The 26,498-nt window shown below is 47.6% G+C and overlaps 1 protein-coding gene across 2 annotated transcripts in view; it reads right to left on the reverse strand.

Annotated features, from left to right (window-relative positions):
* The window catches only part of Bace2 (beta-secretase 2), a 113,822-nt gene that overhangs the window by 58,848 nt on the left and 28,476 nt on the right, over positions 1-26,498 (reverse strand). The window lies entirely within an intron of this gene.

The following is a 26,498-nucleotide window of genomic DNA, read 5'->3' on the forward strand; positions in this document are numbered from 1 at the left end:
AAACCACTGAGCAGCTCCAACGCAGATGCATCAGTGGCACACCCACGACGATGTGTTACGGTCCACTGCTCCATGCCCTCTCTGAAAGCTGGTAGTGTAGATTTTTTCATTTCATCCATTTCAGTGGGTGTGGGACGGTATCACACTATCGTTTTAATTTGCAGTTTGGGTGGCTAATGACACTGAGTCCTTCCCTGTGTGTTAACTGTCTCACCCATCTTCTCCAGTCAACGGTAGCTCCCAGGGGGTGAATTATGTTTATGTTACCCACCCTTTCACACCCAGCAACTAACCCCAGCCCAGACACATGGCCAACTGCTTAGAGAATAATTAACTAAACACAGAATAAGCAGATAGAGTCTAAAAGGCTGAACATCGAGTTTAAGAAACTTACAAAGACATCCTAAATAGGGCGTTTTTTTTTACCCCACCAACATCTCACTAAGACATTCTGGCCTGCACCCTAGGCTGGGTAAGCCTAGCACTTTCTGTCTTCTTGGTAAACTCAGTTTCCCTTCCTCCTCTGGACTCCAGGATGCCATGCCTGCCCAGGTTCCCTCCTCTGCTGCCCTGCTGGGTGCCCTTGCAAGCCTGCTGCAGTTTCTACTCTGCCTGTTCAACACTCCCCATGGAGCCTTAAACTGCCTGTAACATGCTCTTGACCCCCAGGCTTACAGTCAGCCCAGACCTGCCCCTGGACTTGAGCTTTCCCTGTCCAACATCTCTACCTGGGTGTCTCCCAACCACTGCTGTTGAGTCCCTACAAGTGGAACACTGTTTGGAATGGGTCTTTACAGGGGTCAGCAAGTTAAGATGAAGTCACCAGGTAGCCCCAGTCCAGCACGGCTGGTGTCCTACGTGAGAGAAAAACAGAAGAGACGGGGACACAGGGACACAATGAACAGCAGGGGCTGGTGGACAGCTACCACCAGGAGAAGAAAGGACAGGGCAGGTTTGTTTGACCCTGAGCCTCAGAAGGGGTGGTCTTGTGCATGCTTGACTTCAAACTTCTTGACTCTAGAACCTGAGAACACATTTCTGGTGTTTTAAGACACCCAGCTTGTGGTACTGTGTGACAGCAACCCAGAAATAGAGCTGGCCAGAACTGGGTCTGCTATGCCACAGGACTTTGCTATCTCAGCTAACATAGCTCACGTTTGCTCAGGATAAACATGCAGCCATCTTCAGTGTGTCCTGGGAGCCGAGAGAGTGTGCCCACGAGGGTCTCCCAGGGGAGATTTTGGGGTTACACCCTCCATGTGCTCCCAGCCAGAGGCAACCACAGGCCTGTCAGTTCTCTACCCTTCCACAGCCTCTTGCAAGTGTCGGACTCTCAAAGTCTTTGCCATGGCTATCGCGCCTGTCTCCCGTTACTCTGACCTTACGCCACGCCAGCCCGACCACCAGGCTGTCCTATGAACATCAGGACCCCATGTACCACGCGGCACATCCCTCTGCTTCTTCCCAGAATTTGTTACCGTCTTCTCGATGAAGCCGCCCTGACCGCCCTTTGTGCTTCCATGGCTGGGCCCCGCAGGCACCGCCCAGTTCTTTCCCTGGCTCCCTTATCATTGTAGCCTGACAGCAGCAGAAAGATGTTCCACACCGTCCTCTGTGCCCCGGACACGCCACAGTAATGTGCTTAAACTCATAAGAGCCCTCTGAGGACTCTGGCATCATCGCTCTCCTGTCACAGATGGGGAAACTGAGGTACAGAGAAGCCGAGTTCACAGTTACGTGAGTGTAGAGACGAGGCTGGGCCTCAGCTAGTCTGACCCCCAATGCACTCCCCTAACCAATTAACTTGCTCTAAGCATGTCCCACCCTAACACTCTCACTTTCTCTCAATGGTAAAGATTTTTGACATTTTCTCAAATCATGTCCCCAGTACACATAGTAGATGCTTGAATATACATTGAATGTGACAATTAACTTATTCCCAGGCAAAAACACTAACTTTGCCCTTGGTGCAAAGATAATACAGACTCATAAAAAATAGGCAAGCGGGCCATGGAAACAGTCTATGTGGAGACGGTTGCTGCACGCAGCCTCTGCAGGAAGAGTTTGGTTTCTTTCCTTGTCTACTAAGCATGTGGCCTTGCTCCTAAGAGGCCATGGCCATGGTGGGAGTAGTGGTCAAACTGTCTGGGGTGGTCTGCTGGGGCTCTGGTACACACCCATGAATTATCAACTGTACAGAATTCTCTCCCACCACAGACCATGCTCATGAAAACCTTGTAGTCACGGAGGAGAAACAGATCTGCGGACTGAGGCTTCAGTGATGACCACATTGCAACTATTCATACCTTAGCACATCAATCTTAGTTGCAGTAAATGGATTCTCTACCCTTAAACTCCACTCATTGACAGAGCCCCTGAAAATAGGTTAGCTCTCACCACTATGGAGGTGTTTTCAGATAGAAAAAATGTGAAGTCTACTTCGTAAACTAACTTAGAATGTCAACAGTCCTAAGTTCTAAAACCACAACATGTATGAATTTCTCATACATGTGCAATGGAGGCCAGGTCAATGTGCATTTTAATTATCCCCTGGCATCTGAGGGGCTGGGTTCCAGGACCCTCTGCAGACATCAAAATCCAGAGCTTCACGTCCCTACATAAAATGCTGTGCCGTCATCGTAGGATCTACACACAGCCTCCTGGACACTTTAAATCATCTTGAACTGACTTACAATGTCCAGTGTGGTGCAGATGTTACGCACATAGTTGCCTTATTGCTCATGGAGTATGTGAAGAAGAAATCTCTGTATGTTCAATCCAAAAGAAATCTGTATGTGTGCACATGTGTGCTGGTGCACAGGTACACAGGTACACATACATGTGGCGGCCAGAGGTTGGCACTGGGTGTCTTCCTCAATCATTCTCTGCCTTATTTGTAGACACAGGGTCTTTCACTGAACCTGGAACTCTCCAGTTACGCTAGGCTGGCTAGCCAGTGAGTTCCAGGGAGCCACCTGTCTCCACCTCTCATCTCCTAAGTGCTGCAGTTAAAAAATGTGCATCACTGTGCCCGGCTTTTAATGTGGGTGCTGGGGATCCAAACTCATGTCTTCCTGCTTGTGTGACAAGCACGTTACCAACTAGGCCATCTCCCAAATTCCACATTTTTTGAAATAAGGTCTTACTATGTAGTCCTGGCTGGCCTGGAACTTGCTACGTACACTATGATGACTTTGAACGCACAGAGATCCACCTGCTTCTGCCTCTAGTACTGGAATTAGAGACATGAGCCACCATACATGGCATTTGCATCTTTGAAATGTTTTCAATCCATGGTTGGATGGGTCCTTGAATGCAGAACCCACAGATACAAAGGCCTGACTGTACTTGGCTTCGCTGTGGAGGAGGTGGTGGGTGCTGGGAAATTCTCACATATCAGATACTTAGTCATAGGTTAAATACGTCTGTAGGTTAAGAGGGCTGAGCCAGGTCTCCATGAAGGGATGGGCTCTCTCTTTTTCTACCGATGAATACTGAATACAAAATTTTCAAAGGTCACCCCAACATGATAGGGAGATGCAGATAAGAGTTTCTGTGTTGTTTTTGAAAAAAATGTCCGTCAATTTCAATTCTTTTCAGAGAGGAATTTACCCCATTGGTAACCAGTCACATTTTCCTAACCCCATTTTTCTAACCCCGTCAGCTCTCATTACTTTCTTTTGTTGTGACAGTTCTTCCTTCACATTTTAAGACAGGATTTACTGAAAAATTCTTCTGGTGCTTTGCCAGCTTTATACTATTCTTTAATCATTTTAGTTATTTTTAATAACTTTATATGATACTCTTTAATCTTGTTTTTTGATTGAGCAACTTAGAGCATATTTGTGAGCCCATCATTCTGAAATCTTTCAAAATTAGCACACTTCTAAAAAACCAAGATATTGGGAAAGAGAAAGAGGTCTTAGCAGAGCAAAGATGGGGAGATGTGTCATATTAGGGCATGGATGTGACTCCCTCCATAGACTTGTGTCTGAACACTTGGTCCCTGGCTGTTGAAGCTTTTTGAGGAGGTTGTAGAATCTCTGAAACAGGAGGCGTGACAGGAGGACAGGAGGGCTATAGCTTGGCTCTGCCTTTGGCCGGAGCATTCCACTTCCTGATCTGCCTAGATGTGAGCTCCTGTCACACATTCCCAGAGTCAAGAACTCCGCCAGTACTCCCCCACCAGGAGGGACTGTGTCCTCTGAGACGGTAAGCCAAAACAAGCCCTTAAGTTGTTCCTGTCAGCTACTGATCACATCATGGAGAAAAGCCATCAAAACGTATTATAACAATATTTTTACTTCTATGTCTTTTATGATTTTATATAATGCATTTAAGCTCTTTTTAAAATATTTTATTTATTTTTTTAATTTTATGTGTATGAGTGTATTGCCTACATGTGTGTAATTGCACCCATGTCACACAAATGCCTATGGAAGTCAGAAGAGGGCATCGGATCCCCTGGCTCTGAAATTACAGACAGTTGTTACGTCCGGAAATGAACACAGGTCCTCTGCAAGAGTAGTCAGTGCTCTTAACCACTGAGCCACCTCTCCAGCCCCTTATTAGGATTTGAAAAAACATTTAAAATATTTTGTGTTGGGGGACATGCATGCATGCCACATGGTGGATGTAGATGTCAGAGAATAACATGCAGGAGTTGGTTCTCTCCTATCACGTGGGTCTCAAAGACTGAACTCAGGTTGTCAGACTTGGTGGCAGACACATTTACTTCCACTGAGCCATCTCATCTGCCCAAGGATTTGTTTTTGAGAACTGTTATTTCCCACATTGCTTAGTCACCTACAAGGAAGTAAGTTTACTACCTCCTACCAGCCCAAGGTCTAAAATTTGTTTACCCATCTCTCAAATGATTTTGTGCCACACCCTGAGGTCCTGTCAGGGGAGCTTGGCCTGTACCCCAGGATGGGCACCATCTTCTACAGACATTTCCGTGTATCCAAACTGAGGCTTTCCCACAGGTGAAATGACACTTGGGCTACATTTGTGAACTCATCACTTTATAGATGATATCCAGTGTTTCCACACAGAGTTCTTAGGGAGAAACCCAAGGCCTATCTTATATTGCCCCATTACAAATGTCTCTTTTTTCCTCCGTAGGTACCTGAAGAATTCTTTCCTTAGCTGCAGAGCTCCATAGCCTTATCAATACATCTTAATACAGCCAGGTCTGGTTCAATTCTCCTAAGTCTTGGGCTTAACTTCCCATTGGCTGCCATAAGAAGTTCCCATGAACTGGATTGGTATCAAACAGCACACACTTATTCTCTCACAGTGCTGGAAACCAGATGTCCAAAATCCAGATGTAGGCAGGGCTGAGCTCCCCTGAGAGGCTTAAGGGAGGGACAGTCCTTCCTACCTTTTTGGCTTTTGCTTAGGACCCCCCAATCCTCAGGCTGTTAGGAATTGTCTTCCCTAGGTCTCTTCACTTTGTGCTGACAGTTGCTATGACTTGCTTCGAGTACCTGCCGCCTCCTCATGCTGTCCATATTCAAGGCGGGCTGTTCCTGCACCTGCTCTCTGCCTGCACAGTTGGCATCTGTGACCCATTCTTTGAGCATGAAGGGTGACAAAGGAGCAAACGTTACATACACTGTACACCTGGAAACAGCGTGTGCCATCATGGGAAGGGCTCTGAAACACAGCCTGCCCAGCACTTAGGCTCCTGACTGACTTGCACACACTCCTCCATACTGTCATCACTGATAGATGTAGCCCATGGCTCTAAGTCCTCCTTGATTTCCATATCTGAATCTAAGTGGTTCCTTGGGGTGAAATGGTCTTGGAAGTTGCTTGGGTGAAGGGGATACAGTTGGAGTACTGAGAGAAACGACAAAGCTCCTGACCACTCAGGATTACATCCTAAGCTAACCAGGGAATGTCAGACCTTTGAAAGAGGACAGCCTGTTAGGCAAGAGACACCAGCCACCCTAAAAACAGAAACTAGCTGCATGACAGTGGGAAATATTCTTTGTTGGTCATTAAAAGTTGTGGATAACAAAAGCCAGATTCCTGAACAAGAACAGCCGTCCTCCCACGGCCATTGTTAGGCTAGGAAGTGGGCCATCACACAAACGTTTCCTGGGTCTCGCTGGCAACCACGCACCAGACAGCCGGAGGGACATGTGTGAAATGCCAGCCTGCACTGGAGTCCTGCTCTTTCCGTGCGCTGCCTGGCAGCCTGGCATTCCACATCCACCCTGACTCCCGCTGCGCTCGGTGGCCTGGGCAAGGCAGCAGCAACAGTATTGTCCTCCGCACAATGGCCCCAGTGATGGGGGCTCTCTCCGTGGCCATTCCACCCTTCCTTCCCAGCCTCTGCAGGCTCTCAGGAACACGGCTCTTTCACACCCCCATCCTTACTTCTACCCCTCAGTACTCTGTCATTCCTCTGAGAAAGCAGAGAACACACTGAAGAGGAAGTTAACCCAGACAAAGCCCAGGTAATGCCACTCAGGCCATTCCTTCTTGCTGTCCAGGCCTTGGGGACCACCATGTTTTTCTTTTAGCTCAGCAGAAGTCAGCTTTCAAGACAACACAGTTCCAAGGCACTGTTCCACAAGCAAGTCATCATATCATGGTGGTCAGTGCTACAGGGTGCTCCTGCAGGGGCGGAGTTGGCCCAATAGTCAGGTATTATGGCTCAAATGTAAAAGTCCCCCACAGGCTTGTGTGTCTGAACACTTGGTCCCCAGCCAGCTGTGCTGACTGAGGAAGGTACAGGACACTGGGACTTGGGGCCTCACTAGGTGACCTAGGCCTCAAGAGGCAGACTTTGAGAGTTTATAGCACAGCTCAACCTCTGGCCTGAACTCTCTACTTCCTGCTTCCACTGCCATGTGGCCAGTTGCCACATGCCCCCACCAACATGGACCGAGCTACTCTAGCCACCAGGCCTTTCTGCCATGATGGGCTGTGCCTTCTGAAACTGTGAGTTGAAATAAACTTCTCTTCCTTTAAGATGCATCTGTCAGACATCCTGTCACAGTAACAGAAAAAGTAACTTATATAAGAAGGCTCCTTGAAGTGCCTTGGCGTGCCTGGGTTTGCTTTCAGGAACATGTCTGAGCAGTGGATTGATGCCAACACCATTTTCTGCCTGGAGACATGGGAAATGGATTATTTTGATGATGAATTCATTCTGAGAAAATTGCCCATCCTTGTGCAAGAGGTCTCAGCTTTAAAGGAGAAAAGTTAAAGGGCCACATGGTGCCTCATGTATTTCAGTGCAGGACTCAGAACAATTAGGAGCTCAAACAAGGGGTGGATTTCTTCCAAGATGCCTCATGCCTCACTACCCCAGCACGGCATCTGTTGCTTCCTTATAAAGGAATTTCCAGAATCATGTCTTACCTCTCTTGGTTTAAGTTCATGCACATGTATCTGTATGACTACACACAGGAGATCCAGAGTCTCACCTCCTGCCCCTGTTCTACGCCCTTCCCTACACTAAGCAGCCCTCTGAAGAACGAGTAGAAAAAACTTGTCTCTGTGAGGAGCTGGGTCTGATGTCACCTGACTGGAACCACTCTGACCCGCCACCAGTGTCAGTGGTTTGGAGGACGGACCGCTGGCCTCTAGGCAGATGTGGATCCTTGCTGTGTCAAGCTTGAGGCAGGGAGCAGATGGGCAAAGAGGGCAGAAAATGGGGCAGGGGTCCCAGATTCTGTGGCGGTGAGGGTCTAGTGGGGAAGACTCATGTGATCACCAACACATGCCCTTAAAAAGCTGTGATCCAAACGGAGAGATTTTGGACGACAGGCTGCAGGAAATTAACAAGCTGAAGCCACTCCCTCCAGCAATTATCCACATCCACAGTCAAGGACGCCTTAGAGAGTGGGCCACTGGAGTTTCCATTCCTTCCTCCCCTTTCTGTCCACAAGTTGTTGAGATTGGACCTCTGCTAGACACCCACACCAGAAAAGTTCACCAGTGCGCCAATGTTCCTAACTCATGGCACTGTGAGCCTTTTGTTCATCTGGCTGCCAGGAAACACCAGACTCCCATGATGCTTCTGAAATATCACCTTCCAACTCCTCTACCGCAGTCCTGCCTGTCCATCACAAGAACCTCTCCCTTCAGCTTTAAATGACAAAGATTTTGATCCCTGGGGCCTGGCACATTGTTACCGCTCGGGAGTCTAATTCGTACAGGCGACAGCCCCAGTGCAGGGCACTTTCCCTGACAGGGCCCATGCATGGCTCAACTCTGTATTCCTGGCATCTTAGACAGTGCCTGGGGCCTTGTAGTTGCTCAACAAACTGTTGTCAAACAAAATCAGTGTCTTAGTTTCTTTTCCTGTTGCTGTGATGAAATACTCTGACAAAAGTGCCTTCAAGGAGAAAGGATTTATTCGGGCTCACGGTTCAAGAGCACAGTCCTTTACACTGGAAAGCCACGGACACTTCAAGCACCTAGTCACATGACATTCACAATCAGAACACAGAGAGTGCTCCATACATGACGTTGCTTAGCTTCCTTGCTTTCTCCAGTTTATACAGTCCAGGCCCGCCTTGCCCAGGGATGGTCCACACACAGTTAAGACAATCCTCCACAGGCATGCTCAGAGCAAATCTCCTAGGTGATGTGAGAGTCTTTGAAGGTGATGATACCAATAATCGCAATCAGAGGTACAGATTTCCATGGAGTGGAGACTAAGGGGGGTTATACTCCATGTACAAGCTTATTTATTTATTTATTTATCTTTTTGAAGCAGGGTCTCCCTGTGGCCCCAGCTATCCTGGAACTCACTGTGTAGACCAGGCTGGCCTTGAACTCACAGAGATCCGCCTGCCTCTGCCTCCCGAGTGCTGGGACTACAGGCGTGCGCCACCAGGCCCGGCTCAAGCTTATTCATTTATGTGAATAATGAGTAAGTGAATCTGTATGAAGCACTGTCTCGTTCTGAGGGGGCACAAAGCTTCAGATGTGCAAAAGAAGAAACACACAAACTCTATGGCCTCCGCAGCCAAAGCCTGTCCTTCAGGCCTGGGCCTCCAACACCGCACTCCTGGTCAGCAGCCCCACCTGAACTCAGTCACTCCTCTCTACTCCCGCAGAATGAAGCACCAGGAGATGGGCAGCCATCACACATGTTAAGGTAGGTGGGAAACACTCCCTCCTATCCCAGGCCTTCAGGTGGGAGACACTTCCTCCTGTCACAGCCCTTAGAAGTCACTGAGCTTTGATGTCACACAAATTCTGCCTGCACCTCACTGAGCACAATGGCTGGGGTATTATATTAGAAAATCTGGCAAGGCATGGTGGGGCCTCTCTGAACCTTCAGCAGGGTGGGAGTCTCCCACATACAGTTTTAGGCATAGTATCAGTTACTTGTTTGTTGCTATAAGAAAACACCATGACCAAAGCAACTTCTAGAAGGAAGAATTTGTTTTGGCTTATGGTTCCAGAGGTAGGGTCTCTAATGGCAAGGGAGGCGGGACAGTAGGAGGCCAGAGCAGAAAGCTGAGAGATTGCATCTTCAACAGTAAACACAAGGCAGAGAGCAAACTGGAAGTGGAGCCAGGCCACGAATTATCACATTCTGCCCCCCCGCCCCCGTGACGTGCCTCCTCTCCCACAATGACACCTCCAGGAGATTCCAAGACCTCCCCAAACAACGCCATCAACTGGGGACCCAGTATTCAAGTATTTCAGTCTGTGGAGGACATTTCATACAAACCACCACAGGCATCAAAGTGGGAGAGCCAAGAGCCCAGCCTGTGATCACTGGCACAGATTCCAGGACAGCCAAGGAATATAAGCCTCTGGCCAAGGACAAAGGCTGGTTGCACGGCAGTTTGAGAGAGTCTCGAGGAAGAGTCCCTGGGGAAGTACATTGGGGCGGCTGGACTTGCTCTCCGTGCTGGCCTTGTTGGACAACACTCACTTTTCGTTTTCCTCGTGGTGGTGGAGGCAATGACTAGCCACCTTGTCTTAGTCTGTGTTCTGCCGCTATAACAGAATACCACAGACCGGGAAAGTGCTAAACAATAGGTTAATTTGGCTTATATATTTCTGAAGGCTGCAGAGTCTAAGACTGGGGAGTTGTAAATCCAATAAGGGAATTCTTATGATGTCACGACACGGTGGAACACATCACATGGTGAGGAAATGGGGGACCCAGGGGGGTGATGAGGACTGAGCTCATGGTTTGCATCAGAAAACCTCTCCTAAACGAACTACTCCACTCCACAGCATTAAGCACCACGGTGGCATCTGCCGCCCCTCCACGCACCACTATCACAGTGGGCATTTACTTTCCAAATAGGTTTTGGAGGGAACATTTTTGCTCCACCGCTCACCCTCTCGGCCAGGTGAGGGGCACACACACTACAAATTACATACAGTGGTGGCCTCTGCCCCTGCCCCAAGGCCGAGCCCCCGTCCTGCAGAGAACCAACAGGAACAAGGAGTCATTCCTCTCCACTCCCACAGAACGGGCTCTGATTTTCAGTCCCCAAGGAAGTCTTCAATTGCCCTCTAATTCTCCAGGCTGCCTCTTATCTCAATGAGCCTGCAACTTGCTTAAGTGCAAAGCCTTTTTCTTAGTTTCTAGATATTCCCTAAACTCCAGGCAATAGGAACTCACAAATCCCTTGTTCCTTAAACGGGTGGTGCCAATCCTAAACGGCGCTGAGAACAGGGCGGCAGATTTGCCACAATTCTCATTCACGTGTGCACAGAATCTCTCTGGCTGTTTCTAGAATGAGCTGAAGTTGGTTAACTTCCTCAATGTTGCTTAAACATCTGTAAGTGTCCCAGTGTAACTGGAGCTGGAAGCAGGGTTAGTTCATGGTCCACCCACCTTCCCACACACTTCAGGAGTGTTCCCGAATTCCCTCTCTGGGGAGACACAATGAACCATCGGCCTCCTCCTTGTAAGGCCCGAAGCACAAGCCGGATACTGTCCCAAAATCTAACTCAGTGAATCAGTGAGTTATTGGGCCAACTTACAGTGCATGAGTGAGAGGTTATTTACAGGAGTTTGGGTGACCCCAAAGCAACAAAATCACCAGAGTCTTCCTACACAGATGACGGCTTCTCCACAGACAGACAGATGCAGGTTCCCTCCTAAGACCTGTGGCTCCAGCCATTGGGGAAGACCTACATACCAAGAACTAGGAGCAGGGCCTTTGGTGTGTGTGTGTGTGTGTGTGTGTGTGTGTCTGTGTGTGTGTGTGTGTTGCATACCAAGAACTAGGAGCAGGGCCTTTGGTGTGTGTGTGTGTGTGTGTGTCTGTGTGTGTGTGTCTGTGTGTGTGTGTGTAAGGAGGAAGGGGTGATGAGTTTATAAATATGGAACCTCACAAATGGGATTGGTGTTCTTAAAAAAATATCCCTTTTGTGGGACTGGAGAGATGGCTCAGTGGTTAAGAGCACCGACTGCTCTTGCAGAGGACCTGTATTCGATTCCCAGAACCCACATGGCAGCTACGAACCATCCTTAACTCCAGTTCCAGGGGAATCCAAAGCCCTCTTCTGACCTCCGCAGCAATGCACGACATGGGTGCACTCACATACGTGCAGGCAATACACTCATACACATAAAATAAAAATAATTTAAAAAATTTTTAAAAATCCCTTTTGCTGATGCTTGAGAACCCAAGAAGATGATGCTTCTACAAATCAGGAACCACACCCTGACTTAGCATTACTTTGACCCTGGCCTTCCTGCCCCCAGAACACAGGAAGTGAGTATGTGCTGTTTAGAAGCCATCCAGCCTGGGTATTGTTAGAACAGTCCCAGATGAGATAACGCATCTTCCTAAAGAAATGACCCTTAACTGGGGGGCCCAGGATGGAAACAAGCTGATAGAACCCCAGGACAGTCATGAGCCTCCCAGGGTTGAGAACTTGGTGAGGAGCTGAAACCCTGCCTCCTGCCAAAAACTGACACACAGACAGTGTCTTCCTAAGGCACCCTCCTAATCTCCAGTTGATACATTGGGCAATAACCCTGCAGAGAACTATTTGCTAATTGCTGCAATAAGGTAAACTGTGGCACTAAGGGGGGAACTGGGTGATTCATCTAATTAGTGATGAGCCTGAGATTTCACAGATATCACTGTCTCGTTCCCAGCAGGTTAACAGATAGGGAAAACAGCAGATAATTTAAATAATGGCTCATTTAACACAATGATTCCTAATTGTATTACCAGCCCATCTGCTGGAGTCGGCCTGCCAGCCCAGCCCACAGCACCCACCATGGCCTTTGTGCCCCACCATGAGGGCTGTTTGCCCACACTCATTACAGGGGATTGTAGGCATTGATTGTCTTAATCGGGTTGCTCCAGTGCTCCCGTTCTAGAAACAAATCTCATTCATTTAAACACATCTTGCTAAGAAAAAAAAAAGCAAAAATAATTGCCACAGCCATTTAGCCACAACCTGAAATTAATTTTCTTTATTTTTACCAAGGAGGGAAAAAGATCATTTTCAAAGAGCACCACTTAGCAACTTAACAAAAACAGATGTTGCTGAACTTAGTTAAAAGGAGGCTGATTACGCAACTTATTCCGGCTGCGCCATGCACGCATGCAAGCATGTGTGAATGATTTCACTCGTGCAGCACCAGCTCCTGTTAGAACGACACATGTTGAAGAGACATACGGAACTTTAGCTGTTGTGGGGCAAGAGCACAACCTGTAAGTGGGTGGTGGCTCAGCTGCAGCATCCCAACATGGGCCTGGCTGCCCACGGACTGGCAGGAGGGAGGGCTGGCGGCACGAGGAGCAGCATGTAGGGAGGGTGTGGAAGGCCCGTTCTAAGAACCTAAGAAGCCACCAGAAGCCCGAACCCCAAACCCCAGCTACTCTTGCTGCTGAGTCCTCCTTGCTGGTGGCTGGGAGCTATGGGGTAAGGAGGCCTTTGCTGAGTTTGGAAACTTCAGGAACAATTCATCCTGGCTGTGCAGAGTACAAAACAGATTTCTAGAGTGGTGACAGCCTCCCGCAAACCCAGAGCATGATGATGCCTGGAATATGTTGGCACTGGTGGGATTTACGGACTGGCAGATTCACTTTCATTCTCCAGCTCTGGTGTCAGGGTGAACCCTGTAACTCATCTCTAAAATAAGGCAGAGTTTGTATGAGAAAAACATTGATTTGAGGGCTGTGAGGTCTGAATTGGAACTTCAGCTCAACTGGCTCATGACTGTCGAATCTTGGAGGTCTGGACATCCTCTCTAAGCTTTGCTGTCCTGATTTCTGAGACAACACAGGAAGCTGCTCTGGATGGCGGAAAGTACCATGTTGAACGTTAGTTCCTCAAAAAGATGATGTAGTGGTGTGAGGACTCTTTAAAAGGCTGTTCTCACTGCCAAACCCAACCTGTATCAGGGCACCCATCATGCCTCCACTCCCTGCTGTTAGGCTGGACCTTCTTAGAACATCCATCCCAAGCACTAGGCAGATTGCTGTCAAAATACCTGCTTCCCCCACCCCCAGCCAGTCCCCCCATCATCTCCTGCTGCTTTCACACCTGCAATCTGTTTCTCTCAACCTTTGTGAGCCCACGTGTGCGCTGTAATTCCTGCATATGTGTGGGAGGGGCTTTTGTCTCTTTGCTTCCTCCCAACCACTGCTGAATGGTAGCGTCCTATCCTGAGCTCTGAGCACAGTGCCTAGCACATGGCAAGTACTACATAGAGCTTGTTGAAGGATGGAAGGGAGGGAGGGAAAAAAGAAACGATGGCTAGATGGATGAATGGAAGGAAGGATGGATGGATAGAAGGAAAGAAGAAAAAAATGGATGGATGGATGGGTGGATGGAAGGAAGGAGGGAAACAAGGCAGAATGAGTGGATGGATGGATGGGGAGATGAAAGGATGGGTAGATGGATGGATGAGTGGGTAATGAATGGATGGATGGATGAATGAATGAGTAATGAATGGATGGATGGGGGATGGGTAGATGAATGGATGGGTAGGTGAATGAATGGATGGATGGATGGATGGATGGGTAATGAATGGATGGATGGATGGATGGGTGGGTGGGTGGTTGGATGGATGGGTGAATAGATGGATGGGTAGCTGTATGGATGGTTGGATGGAAAGATAGGTAAGTGGATGCACAGATGGATGGGTAGATGAATGGATGAATGGATGGGGAGATGGAAGGATGGGCAGATAGATGGATGAGTGGGTAATGAATGGATGGATGGGGGGTGGATGGATGAATGGATGGGGAGGTGAATGAATGGATGGGGGATGGATGAATGGATGGATGGATGGATGGATGGGTGATGGATGGATGGATGGATGGCGGATGGATGAATGGAGGGGCAGGATGGGTAGTAGATGGAAGGGTGGATGGAAGATGGATGAATGGATGGATGGATGGATGGGTGATGGATGGATGGATGGCGGATGGATGAATGGATGGGTAGGTGAATGAATGGATGGGGGGATGGATGAATGGAGGGGCAGGATGGGTAGTAGATGGAAGGGTGGATGGAAGGATGGGTGGGTAGATAGATGGATGGTGATCACCTTACCAAGGGCATCTTGCCCAAGAGACTTAAAACCAGTTAGTTTGAACTCTAAGGCCCTAGATGGCAGAATGTCAGGGACACCAGACTTTGATTCTTCTCAAGATCTCTGCAGTGAAGGTTCTGTGAGCACATCCAGAAACCCCTAGGTGGAGGGGCAGCTTCCTATCCTGAGCTCTGAGCACAGTGCCCAGCACATGACAAGTACTCCCTAGGGCTTGCTGCAGAATGGATGGATGGATATTTGGATGAGTGGGTGGAAGAGGGGCAGCTTCCTATCCTGAGCTCTGAGCACAGTGCCCAGCACATGGCAAGTACTCCCCTAGGGCTTGCTGCAGAATGGATGGATGGATATTTGGATGAGTGGGTGGAAGGAAAAAAGGAAGGATGGCTAGATGGATGGATGGAGAGAAGGGAAGAAGGAAACGTGGGTGGGTGGATGAAAGGAAGGGAGGGAGGAAGGGAGGAAGGAAGGAAGGAAGGGATGGCCTAGGTGGAGGTCCTGAGAGCCCTCACTGTGCCAGGAAATATAGACAGTCCTCTAAGCCCATGGCCCGTAAACACACCCTAGGGTTCCTCTCCATTCAGATACTGTGAATAGGAGCCATCAAATGCAGGTTCCCCTTAGCAACCAACAAACCCTGGAGGCCCCAGGACCAAGGCATGTCAATACAGGGCTGCCTGACCAGGGACAGGCAGGGACAGGCAGGCCAGACATAAGAGCCCTTTCACCTCTGAGCTCAGGGTTCCTCTCTCTACCTCTTGGGCATAGAAAGGGAAGGTGAAGTGGAATGGAGATGCTGGTCCATGCAGCTTTCCAGGTGAAATCTGAGGCTGCAGAGTCCGCCATCCCTTGTAATGGGGTAAAGCCGAGCTGAATGCATCCCTCAGCTTGGTCTGGCTCTGCTGCTCCCCAAAACCCCCTGGGGGGGGAGAGAAGGGTCAGAAGGGGCTGAGGAGGAACAGAACAAAGGGCCCTCTCTCTGGAGGACCCCCTGGGGCTGTGGAGCTTCTCTGGGCCTCCTTAGCAGGATGTGATCCCACTGATTATGGAATGAGGACAGAGGTCACCACAGTCATGTGTCTATCACAAGGCTGGACTCTATTCACTATCAACAAAAACAAGGATCCAATTCCTATAGAAAAGAAAGTTCACTAAACAGGTAAAGACAAAAAAAGGCAAAAGACACTCTGTCCTCACAGTACGGTGGCAGTGGGGAGGGGTCAGCAGGTTAGTGAGCTTTTTCTTTCCCAAATAGACAATAAGTTTGTCTCCCAAGACTCCCCATGAGTTCCCTACCCCCATGAGCCCAGTACATGTTTCCAAGGATTTTAGATGTCATTTACAACTGGAAATTCATTCTTTCTGCCCACTTTCCAGAGGAGATTGAAAAGATTCTCTTCAAGAGTATGAGCCCTCATTCTCTAGAAAGTTCAGGATACTCTCCAATGTCCCCTTTGGCCTAAGAGTTGATAAATGCGATGGAAAATCCACTGCAGACCCAAACTTCCAATGAAAGTACACAGTTAACTTCTCCCTGGTTTCCAACATTCAAATACTGGCACATTCGTTTGTAAATGTCAAAAAGGGGAGGAAGGGGTATGTGCACCGGCCTCTGCGGTGGGACTTTCAAGTTACCGTTTTTAAATATTCTATGCCAGTATTCTAAGAATTCATTTTAAAAACTGTAGTAAAATATACAGAACATAAATTTGCCATTTTCACCATTTTAAGTGTCCAGACTAGTATTGTGGAATACCGTCACCGCATGCATAACCATCACTCCCACAACCTACTGAACCTCTTGATCTTGCAAATCTGAATAGAAGTTCTCAGAAAAAAACCTTCAAACTGGACTTTCTCCTGCAAGGCTGATCAACTGATCAGAACTTCAATGATTGTGGAGAATTTGGAATGTTGCAGGTCCAGAGTCTAATTACCATTTATCTTGGGCCATCTTTAGCCCCCTAAATAGCTACTCCTTGCCCACCTCTGCTTCTGACCTAACATCCTGTGACTAACAGATAAAAGCCTTTTAGAATGTATTACCTAGCAGACCACCCAGTCTCACCAATCAAAATGCTAAGCATGTCATCATGTAGCATCTGAGACCTATAGTGAAAACCCTCTCCCTCTGCCGTGACCTGCCTGCTGAATGCATCCTCCAACGTGTTTGAAAAGTGTCTTGACTTACAACTTTTCTTTGTTCTGTTACTAGAAAAATGTAAGACAACTGTTACCATGCTGGAACCCATAAATTAACTGGTCCAGACTATGAAAATGTCTAGTCTATCTGTCAGAGGACCCATTTTTCCAGTCTCACTGGTCAATTCCCTGGTAAAGAACCACTCCCAGGAAGGCAGGTTATGCTGAGTAAATGGGTGGAATACCTGGTGCGTTAATTAAGTAGCGAATATTTCTGCCTGGAACTAGCTCAGGTCCCTGCAGAACTTCCAGACCAGCCACAGCCACGTAGGTCTCCATAAGTCTGTCTGCTTTCCTGAACTCTTCAGGAAAGTGTAATTTCTCTTTAGGCGTCATTTCTCCATTTCTTCTTCATGCCTTTCTTACTAAACACGCTTTCTCTAAGGCTTTGGGCTGCCCCTAGCATCTTGTAGTTCTTCACTTTTTCTCTAAAGTTTCCTTCGCCCAGCCATGAGGCTGTGAGGCAGCCACGTGTCTGACCTCCACGCAGGCTCTAAACCTGCCTGGCTCCTTGGCTTTCTTTCCTTCTTCCCACCATTCACCTCCTCAGGGCAGCTGCCAAGATTGCCAGCTCGCCTGCTCTGAGGATTTTTCTTTAATATTCTAATAAAACTATAAAAGCCTCTGTTTGGATCCATCCTCAAAGTCTTTTATGAATGAGACTAAGAACCCTCTAGGGGCCTCTTTCATATGGGGAAACCTAAGTCTGTGTTCCTAGGCCATGGCCACTCATTTTTGGCTCCAGAATACACCATCTGTTTATTCTTTGAGGTGAGAGCTGTTTATTTCATCAACACAAAACAGAAGCTCTGTTCCTATTAAAAAACTTCACTACCCCTTGGCATCTGCCTTTCTATTTTATTTTTTAGTTTTTTGAGGCAGGGTCTTTCTATAGCACGAGCTGGCCCAGAACTTGCAATGTACACGAGGCCAGCCTCAGTCTCCAAGAGATTCGCCCGTCTGTTTCCTGAGTGCTGCTGGGATTAAAGGTATGCACCACCATGCCTGACACCTTCATATTTTATCTTTGAGTCTGGCAGCTCTAGGGACCACATATGGGTGACGTGCCTTTCGTGACTGCCTTACTGCACGGCACACAATGTCCTCAAGGTTCACCCACATTGTAGCACCTGTCAGGAACTCCTTCCTCTGTTGGGTTCAGTGATTTCCACTGTAATACATCGTTACGGCTGAATGCTGGTGTTGCTCTGCGTGTTAAAGTGTTAGGACCCCCCCCGCCCCCAAATGGTAGGAGGGGACACCTGTGGACGGTAATTAGGCTGTGAAGGTAGAGCACAGATGATGGTACTGACGTTTTCATAAGAGGACCAGAAAGAGAGCTTCTGCCTTCTTCCTGGCACATGAGGATGCGAGGACTTGGAAGGCAGTGACCTGGAAGAGAGCCTGTATTAGTCAGGGTTCTCCAAAGAAACAGAACGGGTAGAATGAATAGATACGTATAGGGATTTATCAGCTTAGCTCACAGGATAGAGTCCGAGTAGTCCGACAATGGCCGCACCACACTGGAGAGGCTGAGAATCCGTAGTCAATCAGTCCACAAGGCTGGATGTCTCAGTAGGCCAAGCTGGTTCTGAAGGTCTGATGATTTCTAAAAGATCAGCTAGTCTTCAGTCTACAGCAGCAAGATGAACTCACCAGCAAGAGAGAAAGCAAGCAGCAAAAAGCAAAGCGTTCTCCTCTGCCGTGGCCGTTTATACCAGCTGCCATCAGAAGGTAACACCCACATTTAGGGTGTGTCTTCTAGCTTCAGATGATCCAATCAAGAAGATCTCTCTCATTTCAGTTAAGCCCAGATCCAGTCAAGTTGACACCCAGGATTAGGCATCACAGAGCATCTTGGCACTGTGACCTTGGAGTTCCAGCCTAGAATTTATATTGTTTATAAGAAACTTGGTCTGTGGCATTTTGTTACCTGACCCAAGGCCTACTGATGTACATTTTCAATCTACTCATCCACCAGTGGACGTAGCTATGAACATGGACATACAAATATCTCTCAGAGATGCTGATTTCAGCTCTGTGGAGACTCATTGTTTCAATTGATAGTGAACAGTCACCAGGTCCCCAAACCATAAGGACAAAGGGAATGGGGGGCCACCCTTCCAGGGATTCACAAGCTCATGTGAAGATAAAGGACAAGATTTCTTCAGACCATATTGAACTGGCTGTGGGGATGGGAAGGATGGTTCACATGCAGATTATCCGCCAAGCTTTTTCCTCTGCCCATCAACACAGTTAAAAATAAAAAATAAAAACAAACTACCTCTGCTATGATGAGAGTTTTTGAGGCAATACAACCAAACTTAATACTGTGTAGAACACAAAACAGGTAGAGAGCTCAATTTTGTAAAACAGTCGATTGCCAATTACTGGATCCATTATTTTGTGGGTATGTATGCTCGTATGCGCATTTGTGCATATGTGTGCACACGTGCTGGGTGTGTGGGTGCCAGAGGACAACCATGGTTGTCGTTCCTCAGCTGCTGGTCACCTCTGGGTTTTCTGTTCATTCATTCATTTTGGTTTTTATTTATTTATTTATTTTGAAACAAGGTCTCTCACTGGCCTGGAACCTGCCAAATAGGCTAGATTGGTCAGCAGCGAGCCCCTCCTGTCTCTGCCTCCCAGAACTGGGATTATGGGTAAGCACCACCACCACCACCATTTTTCCCCGCTATTTTAAATTAGGCACAATGATGACTGAATAACCCTCCTGTATTTTAAAATGACCTGCTGACTCCTGGAAGATTAGCCTCTTGCAAGTTGATTTTACCTCTGAAAATACATCTGAAAATATGGACTATCATTAAGTGCCTTAAAAGCACAGAGTGCCTGTAAGTTCCTAGTGTCACAAAGGTACCCGACACCTCTTGGAAGCACCTGGGATTATACCCCAGGATGCTTGCTATTGGTGGCTGCTAGCCTAGAGCCCTGTCCTCATCTGCATGTGGACTGCCCTGACCCTGCCTTACAGTGGAATCTTGAAAACGCACCCCCATCTAGCATTCATCTTCCCCCACGCCTCTCTGCTCTGCCAAACTTGGAATGCATAAGACAGAAAGGGCTGCTCTTTGCAATCTGCCTCCTTCTGCTAACTCCAGACCAGCCACTTAAGAAACAGGCTATTTCTATGTGGCTCATAAAAGACTTTCATGCTTTTTTTTTCTTGTTAAGCTCGCAAGAAAAGAAGAAAGGATTTTAATGGGCATATGGTGATCAAAGAAACCATTCTCTACTCAAAAGGTTTGTTAAAGGCCTTCCAAGTAAATTCCTCTCAGGACAAGCACAGGGCTCCACAGACTTCTACCTATCCTTGTGGTGTCCAGATACCTTGGAAGAACATGAACGCAGCAGAGAAACAGCACATGCATCCCTCTTTTGCATCTATGCTGGTGAAATACAGATGTCTTCCTAATTATAGCATAGAAGAATCACCCAGCGATCTAGAACATTGGAGAAGTGGGAGACACAAAGATTGAGGGAAAACATTGTAACATATGAACCTTGACAGACCCTCAACCACATATTTGAGGGAACTCTCACATCACTGGTACATACATGTGTTGGGCTGACAGGTCCGACCTGGATGCACTCTCCTGCCTACCATTCCCCTCCTCCACCAGGATCAGTCCCACTTGCTTACAAGCAAGGTGTCACATCAAACATTTTCTCCCCTGACACTGACCTCCAGCCGTGTCCCCATTTCTCCACCCTCCTTCGTGAGAGTTGACTGGGCTCCTGGTCCTCTCCCTGACCTTTCACTTGAGCCAACACCCCATAAAGCAGCTCTTTCCACCAACAATGACCCTCATGGTGTTACATGAGTCTGTCTAACCATGAGGCTGCCTCTCCTACCCACGGGATTGGCATTGTCCAGGACCCCTGTCCTCTTTCCTGGACCTCCCTCCTTGTTCTCTTCCTGACTCTGGCTGCTTTTTCTTGGGTCGTTTTGTAGCCCCTCCATCACCACCTCTGTGTTTGGGGTGGCCAAGGGCCCATACTATACCCTCACCTCCTCTCTGGCTAGACTTGTTCCCAGGGAAGTACATGTGTGCACATCTCTACACAGGGAACTCCCAAATTAGGTGTCTGCTTGAGACATCAGACTTGAATCCCAAAAGGAGATCCTACTACTCCTGGACTCTCAATTTGACCACCTTGGAAGCACCTCAATTTTACATTTCCAAAATCACACTCCAAATATATTCCTTCAACCCCAGAATTCTCACCCACAGGAATCCCTCCCCTTTCTCTGACCTTCGGGTCCTTTGACACCTAAGCTCACATCTGTCCTGGGCCCTGCTCACTGGCTGTTCCCTCTATGTAGACCCACATCCTCCCTACTCCCCCACCCCAACATCATCTTCAGGCCTCTGCCCAGGTTTCCTCATCAGAGACATCTTGCTGGGCCATCTATACAAAGTAGTGACCCTCCCTTACTTCTTCACATCCCTGTTCCTAGTTTACTGCTTTCTGTAGCCTCCATCAGGGTATGTGAGAACACCACTCTGCCTGGCTCTCCCCATCTACAGTTAAGCTCCAGGAAAGTGGACTTCTCCTCAGTCCCTCACAGCTTTGTGTTCCCCGGCCACACACCAGCCAGGCCAGTGCCAAGTACACGCTGGCTGTTTGTTGAACGTGTGTGTTTACATGGGGGTCACAGTAACTGCCTGACCCAGGCAGCAACCCAATCCAGCTCCTGGACTGGAATTTATTAAGAAGCATGAAAAAGAATTGAAAGGAATTTTGGGAATCACCATTTTGTCCTGGCTGGTTCCTACAGTCACCCCAGGAATTTACAAAAGTACTGACTCTCCAATGCAGAGATTACAGCCTGGAATCTGGGCTTTTAATAGGTTCCCAGGTGACTGAGGGGCAGCCGGGTGTGGAGGCCCTGAATGGGACCAGCTCCCACAATGCAGCACCACTGTCTGCTACAGCCTAAACATGCTTGCCCTGGAATTTTGGGAACAGAGTGTATTCACTAAGGTCCTAGCTTGGCCCGACTTCAATGCATCAGTCTCATAGCATTCAGTTTCTCAGTTTAATTCAGGAGGTATTCACTGAGGGCCCACCCTATGCCAGCAGCAATACCCCGCTCTGCAGGCAAACGGTTAACAAGAGGGACTCAGAGCCTGTCCTCAGGAAACTTCCAGTTAGGTAAGAATTTCATAGCCGCTGCTCTCCGGCTGACCCACAGCAGTTCACTCTCCCACTTGGCTTCTGGAGCATTCACCATCCTGTCTAGAGCCACAGCTCTGTGGTGGTTGTGGTGGGGGAGACAATTTGCTCACTTCTTGGTGTACACCAGGTATCGGACATGTGATGTGACTTCCTCAGATTTCCCTTCATGGCTCCAGTGAGTTTGTTAACTCAACTGTCAATTCCATGCGATCTAGAGGATGAACCTCTGGGCATACCTATGGGAGATTCTCTTGGTTAGGTCAAGTGGAGTGGGAATACCCACCCACTGTGTATGGTACAAGTCCCTGGGTTGTATAAAAAGGAGAAAGTGGGCTCAGCACGAGCAGTCGTCTCTTTTTGCTTCCTGAGTACACATGTGATGTGACCAGCTGCTTCAAACCCCTGCTGTTATGACTTCCTGGCCATGATGGGCTGCATCCTGAACTGTGAGCCAAAACGAACCCTTTCTCCTATAAATTACTTTGGTTAGGATATTTTATCACAGCAAGAAGGAAAGTAACTAAGACAGGGTCCCTTTAGGAGTCAACATCCAGCCTTCATACCACCCCCAGCAACCCACTAACCAAACAATATGACCATACACACACACACACACACACACACACACACACACACACTCATACACAGTGTGCAAACATGTTTCAGTCAATAATGGACCACATATACCACAGTGGGTCCTTGACATTATAATGGAGCTAGAAAATTTCTATCACCTAGTATAGTGTTTGAATGATAAATGTCCCCTATAAGGTCACGTATTTGAACACTTGGCCCCAGTTAATGGCACTCTACTTTGTGGAGGTTTAGAAGGTAGAGTCTCCCTGGAGGAAGCATGTCACTGGGGGCTGAGCTTTGAGAGTTCATAGCCTTTCCCATTTCTCGTTTCTCTCTCTCTGTTGCTTCTTGGATGAATTTGAAGATGTGAGAGTCCAGCTGCCTCTGCCACTGTGCCTCCCTGTCCTTACGAACTCTCCCTTGGGTACCATAAGCCCAAAGAAACACTTTCTTCTATAAGTGGCCTTGCTCATAGTGTTTTACCACTGCAACAGAAAAGTAGCTAATACAGAACTTGGTACCAGTGAGTGGGATATTGCTGTGAGGAAACTGACCATGTTGTTTCTCAGAGGAAATTGGAAGATATTGTGAACTTTGGCTAGAAATGAGGTTGAATGCTATAAGCAGGGCTTAATGGGATGTTCTAGTGGGAGCTAAGACTATAAAGTCCTGGCTCAAGATGTTTCAGGAAGAGATAGAAACAACAACCAGAAGCTTGCTTAGAAGACATTCCCCTGATATTTTGGCAGACAATTTGGCTGCCTTCTGTCTGCACCCTAAGAACTTGCTTGAGGCTAGATTAAAAAGTAATGGACTAGCCAGCTGTGGCCCATGCCTTTATTCCCAGCACTTTGGAGACAAAGGCAGGTGGATCACTGTGAGATTGAGGCCAGCCTAGTCTATATAAGAAGTTCCAGGTCAGCTTGAGCTACAGGGGGACTCTTCTCAGGGAAAAAAGTAATGGACTAATTTCTTTGGCAGGGGAAATTTCAAGGCAGATAACATTGAATCTGTGGATGGTTATTACTGATAAGGTTTATGCAGGTCTACAGTGAAAAAGAGCATGTGGGACAGAAAGAAACACAGAAACGTACAGTCTGGAGAGAAAGAAAGTGGTAGGGAATGGTGTTGCAGCCAAGGTGTGTCCTGGAGGCTGCCCTTAAGGAGAGGCCTCCGGATTTGCACCTGAACAATGGACAAAGTGCCCTCTGGGCAAGACCCCACCCAGCTAAACGTCCAACTTCTTAAAGAGAGCCTAAGGTGTTCTCCACTCCTCAGAAGCAATTCCTTCAGCTTACCAAAACTGCTGCCAATGTGGCTGACGGGGGCCAAGGTCCATCCCCAGCTGGCAGCCGAACTTGGCACTGTCATTCGTCTATGTGGTGCTGGCTTTAGAGGCATGAAGGACGCAACGGTTAGGGGCCTGTTGGTTCCTCCTCTGCAGTTTCAGAGAGCTGCTGAGAGCAGACAGAGTATAAAGAAGGCCCCGAGAGGCCACTTCATGAAGCTGTGAAAGTGAATCCTGGGCTGCAGTGGAGAGCCCAGGACATTAGAGACGTAAGGGCATCTGCCAAGGAGAGCTGCATACAGGGAGTAGCACCAGCCCAAGAGAGATGTATGCCATGGCGGCAGAGCTGGCTCAGGCTCATGGCTGAGCCATATAAGTCCTTTGGAACTGAAGTCCGAGACATCAAACATGGAGCTACAGGATTTGGTGTTTACCCTGCTGGGTTCTGGTCCTGTTTTGGTCCAGTATTTTCTCAATATGCCCCAATCCTCCCTTTTGGAAATGTGTACTCTGTGCCACTGTATGCTGGAAGTATATAATTTGCTTTTTGATTTTGCAGGGAGTTACACTTAGGAAAGTGCCTTGAGTTTCAGAAGAGACTTTGGACTTTGAATCAGCGTAGACACTGTTGAAGATTAGGAGAATTTTTAGAGTTGAATGAAATGCATTTTGCACTATGATATAGCTATGATACCATGGGGTCCAGGGGGCAGAATGTGGTGGTTTGAATGAGACAGCCCCCATAGGCTCAGGTTTTCAATGCTTGGCCCCAGTTGGTGGCACTGTTTGTGGAGTTTAGGAGGTGTGGTCTTACTGGAGGAAGAATGTCACTGGGGGTGGCTACAGTCATAGCCTTGATCCATTTCCAGTTGTTTCTCTGTCTGCTTCCTGTGTGTGCCTGGGGATGTGAGCTCTCAGCTTTCTGCTCTGGCCTCCCTTGCCATTGTGGACTCTCCCTCTTGAACCAGAAGCCCAAATAAACTCTTTTTTCTATTAAATTACCTTGGTCATGGTGTTTTATCAGAGCAACAGAAAAGTAACTAACACACCTAGTAACATCACTGGCATCCTGTGCTGTGTGCAATGCATTCCTTGTGTGTCTGTGGTGCTGGTGTAGAAAAATCTACTGTACACACACAACTATGTATAGAATAACTGATTGTGATAATAAGTGATTATGTTACCAGCCTATATACTTATATACACTACTTTTAATCATTATTTTAGAGTATACTCAATTTGGTTTTTTTTATATTTAATTAAATTAATAAATTAATTAATTTATTTATTCTTGGTCTTTTTGAGCCAGGGTCTCCCTGTAGCCCCAGCTGTCCTGGAACTCACTATGTAGACCAGGCTTATTTTATTTTTATGGTATTTTATGTGTATGAATGTATTGCCTGCATGTATGTAAGTGCACCCATGTCATGCAATGCCCACAGAGGTCAGAAGAGGGTGTCGGATCCCTGGAACAGGAGTTACAGACAGTTGTTAGCTGTTATGTGGGTGCTGGGAATCAAACCCAGGTCCTTTGCAAGAGCAGCCAGTGCTCTTAACCACTGAGCCATCTCTCCAGTCCCAAATAAACTCAGTTTGTAGCAAAGAGCTTATTGTGAAATAGCATGCCGTGCGACTCCAGCAGCGACCTCCTGCATCTTCAGTTCACACGGTCACTTCACACTGCATCAAGAGGCACCTCAGGGGACTGACCTACACCATCTAGGGCTGTGTCAGTGAACTGCCGGGTTTTATCACAGGAAGTGACACACTTCTCAGAACATTTCTGTTGTTAAGTGACACAGGATGGTATCCATTTCTATACCTGTCAGCTAAGCATGATGTGTACCTGTGTCCTGTGACACATGCATCTGTCACAGTCACGGTTAACGAACATGAAGAACTCTGAAACCATTCACAGTAAAATTGTATGATGTGTATCATAATTTCCCCAAACATTCAAAACTATATAAAATCTCACATCGGACAAAGATACGATTTGTACTTAAAGATTTCTTAGCACACAGGTCTGAAGAGTTGGTGCAATCTTAGAAAAGAGCTTCCTTTGCAAGCATGAAGACCCAAGTTCAGTACCCAGCACCAATGTAGAAAAGCTGGGCATGTGGGCTGGAGAGATGGCTCAGTGGCTAAGAGCACTGGCTGCTCCTGCAGAGGACCTGGATTTAGTTTCCAGCACCCACATGGTGGCTAACAACTGTCTGTTACTCCAGTTCCAGAATGCCCTTTGTGGGCATTGCACACATGGGTGCACCGACATACACACAGGCAATAGACAATCAATCAATCAATCAATCAATCAATAAACTGAGTATGATAGCATGTGCTTGTAATCCTAGAGCTGAGGATGCAAAGACAGGGGCTTACTGGTATCCACTGGTCAGTAAGACTAGCCTACTTTTCAAGTTCTAGGCCAGTGAGAGGAATCATCTTAAAAGACACAGTAGAGGCTACTGGATCCTTTAGAGCAACACTCAAGGCTATTCTCCAGTTACCACATGCATGTGTACATACATGTATATACACTGCACACATGTGCACCAACACATGAGTATACCCCCTCCATGCGTACACACACACACACACACACACACACACACCCTCATAAAGTGACTTCTCGGACTCCAATACCCCTGCCCCATTCTGTCTGTGCCTCCAGCAGTCAGCATTCAACTACAGTTGAAACACAACTAA

Source organism: Nannospalax galili, unplaced genomic scaffold (genome assembly GCF_000622305.1).
Source record: "Nannospalax galili isolate Female #2095 unplaced genomic scaffold, S.galili_v1.0 scaffold526, whole genome shotgun sequence".
In the NCBI taxonomy this organism is placed as follows: domain Eukaryota; kingdom Metazoa; phylum Chordata; class Mammalia; order Rodentia; family Spalacidae; genus Nannospalax; species Nannospalax galili.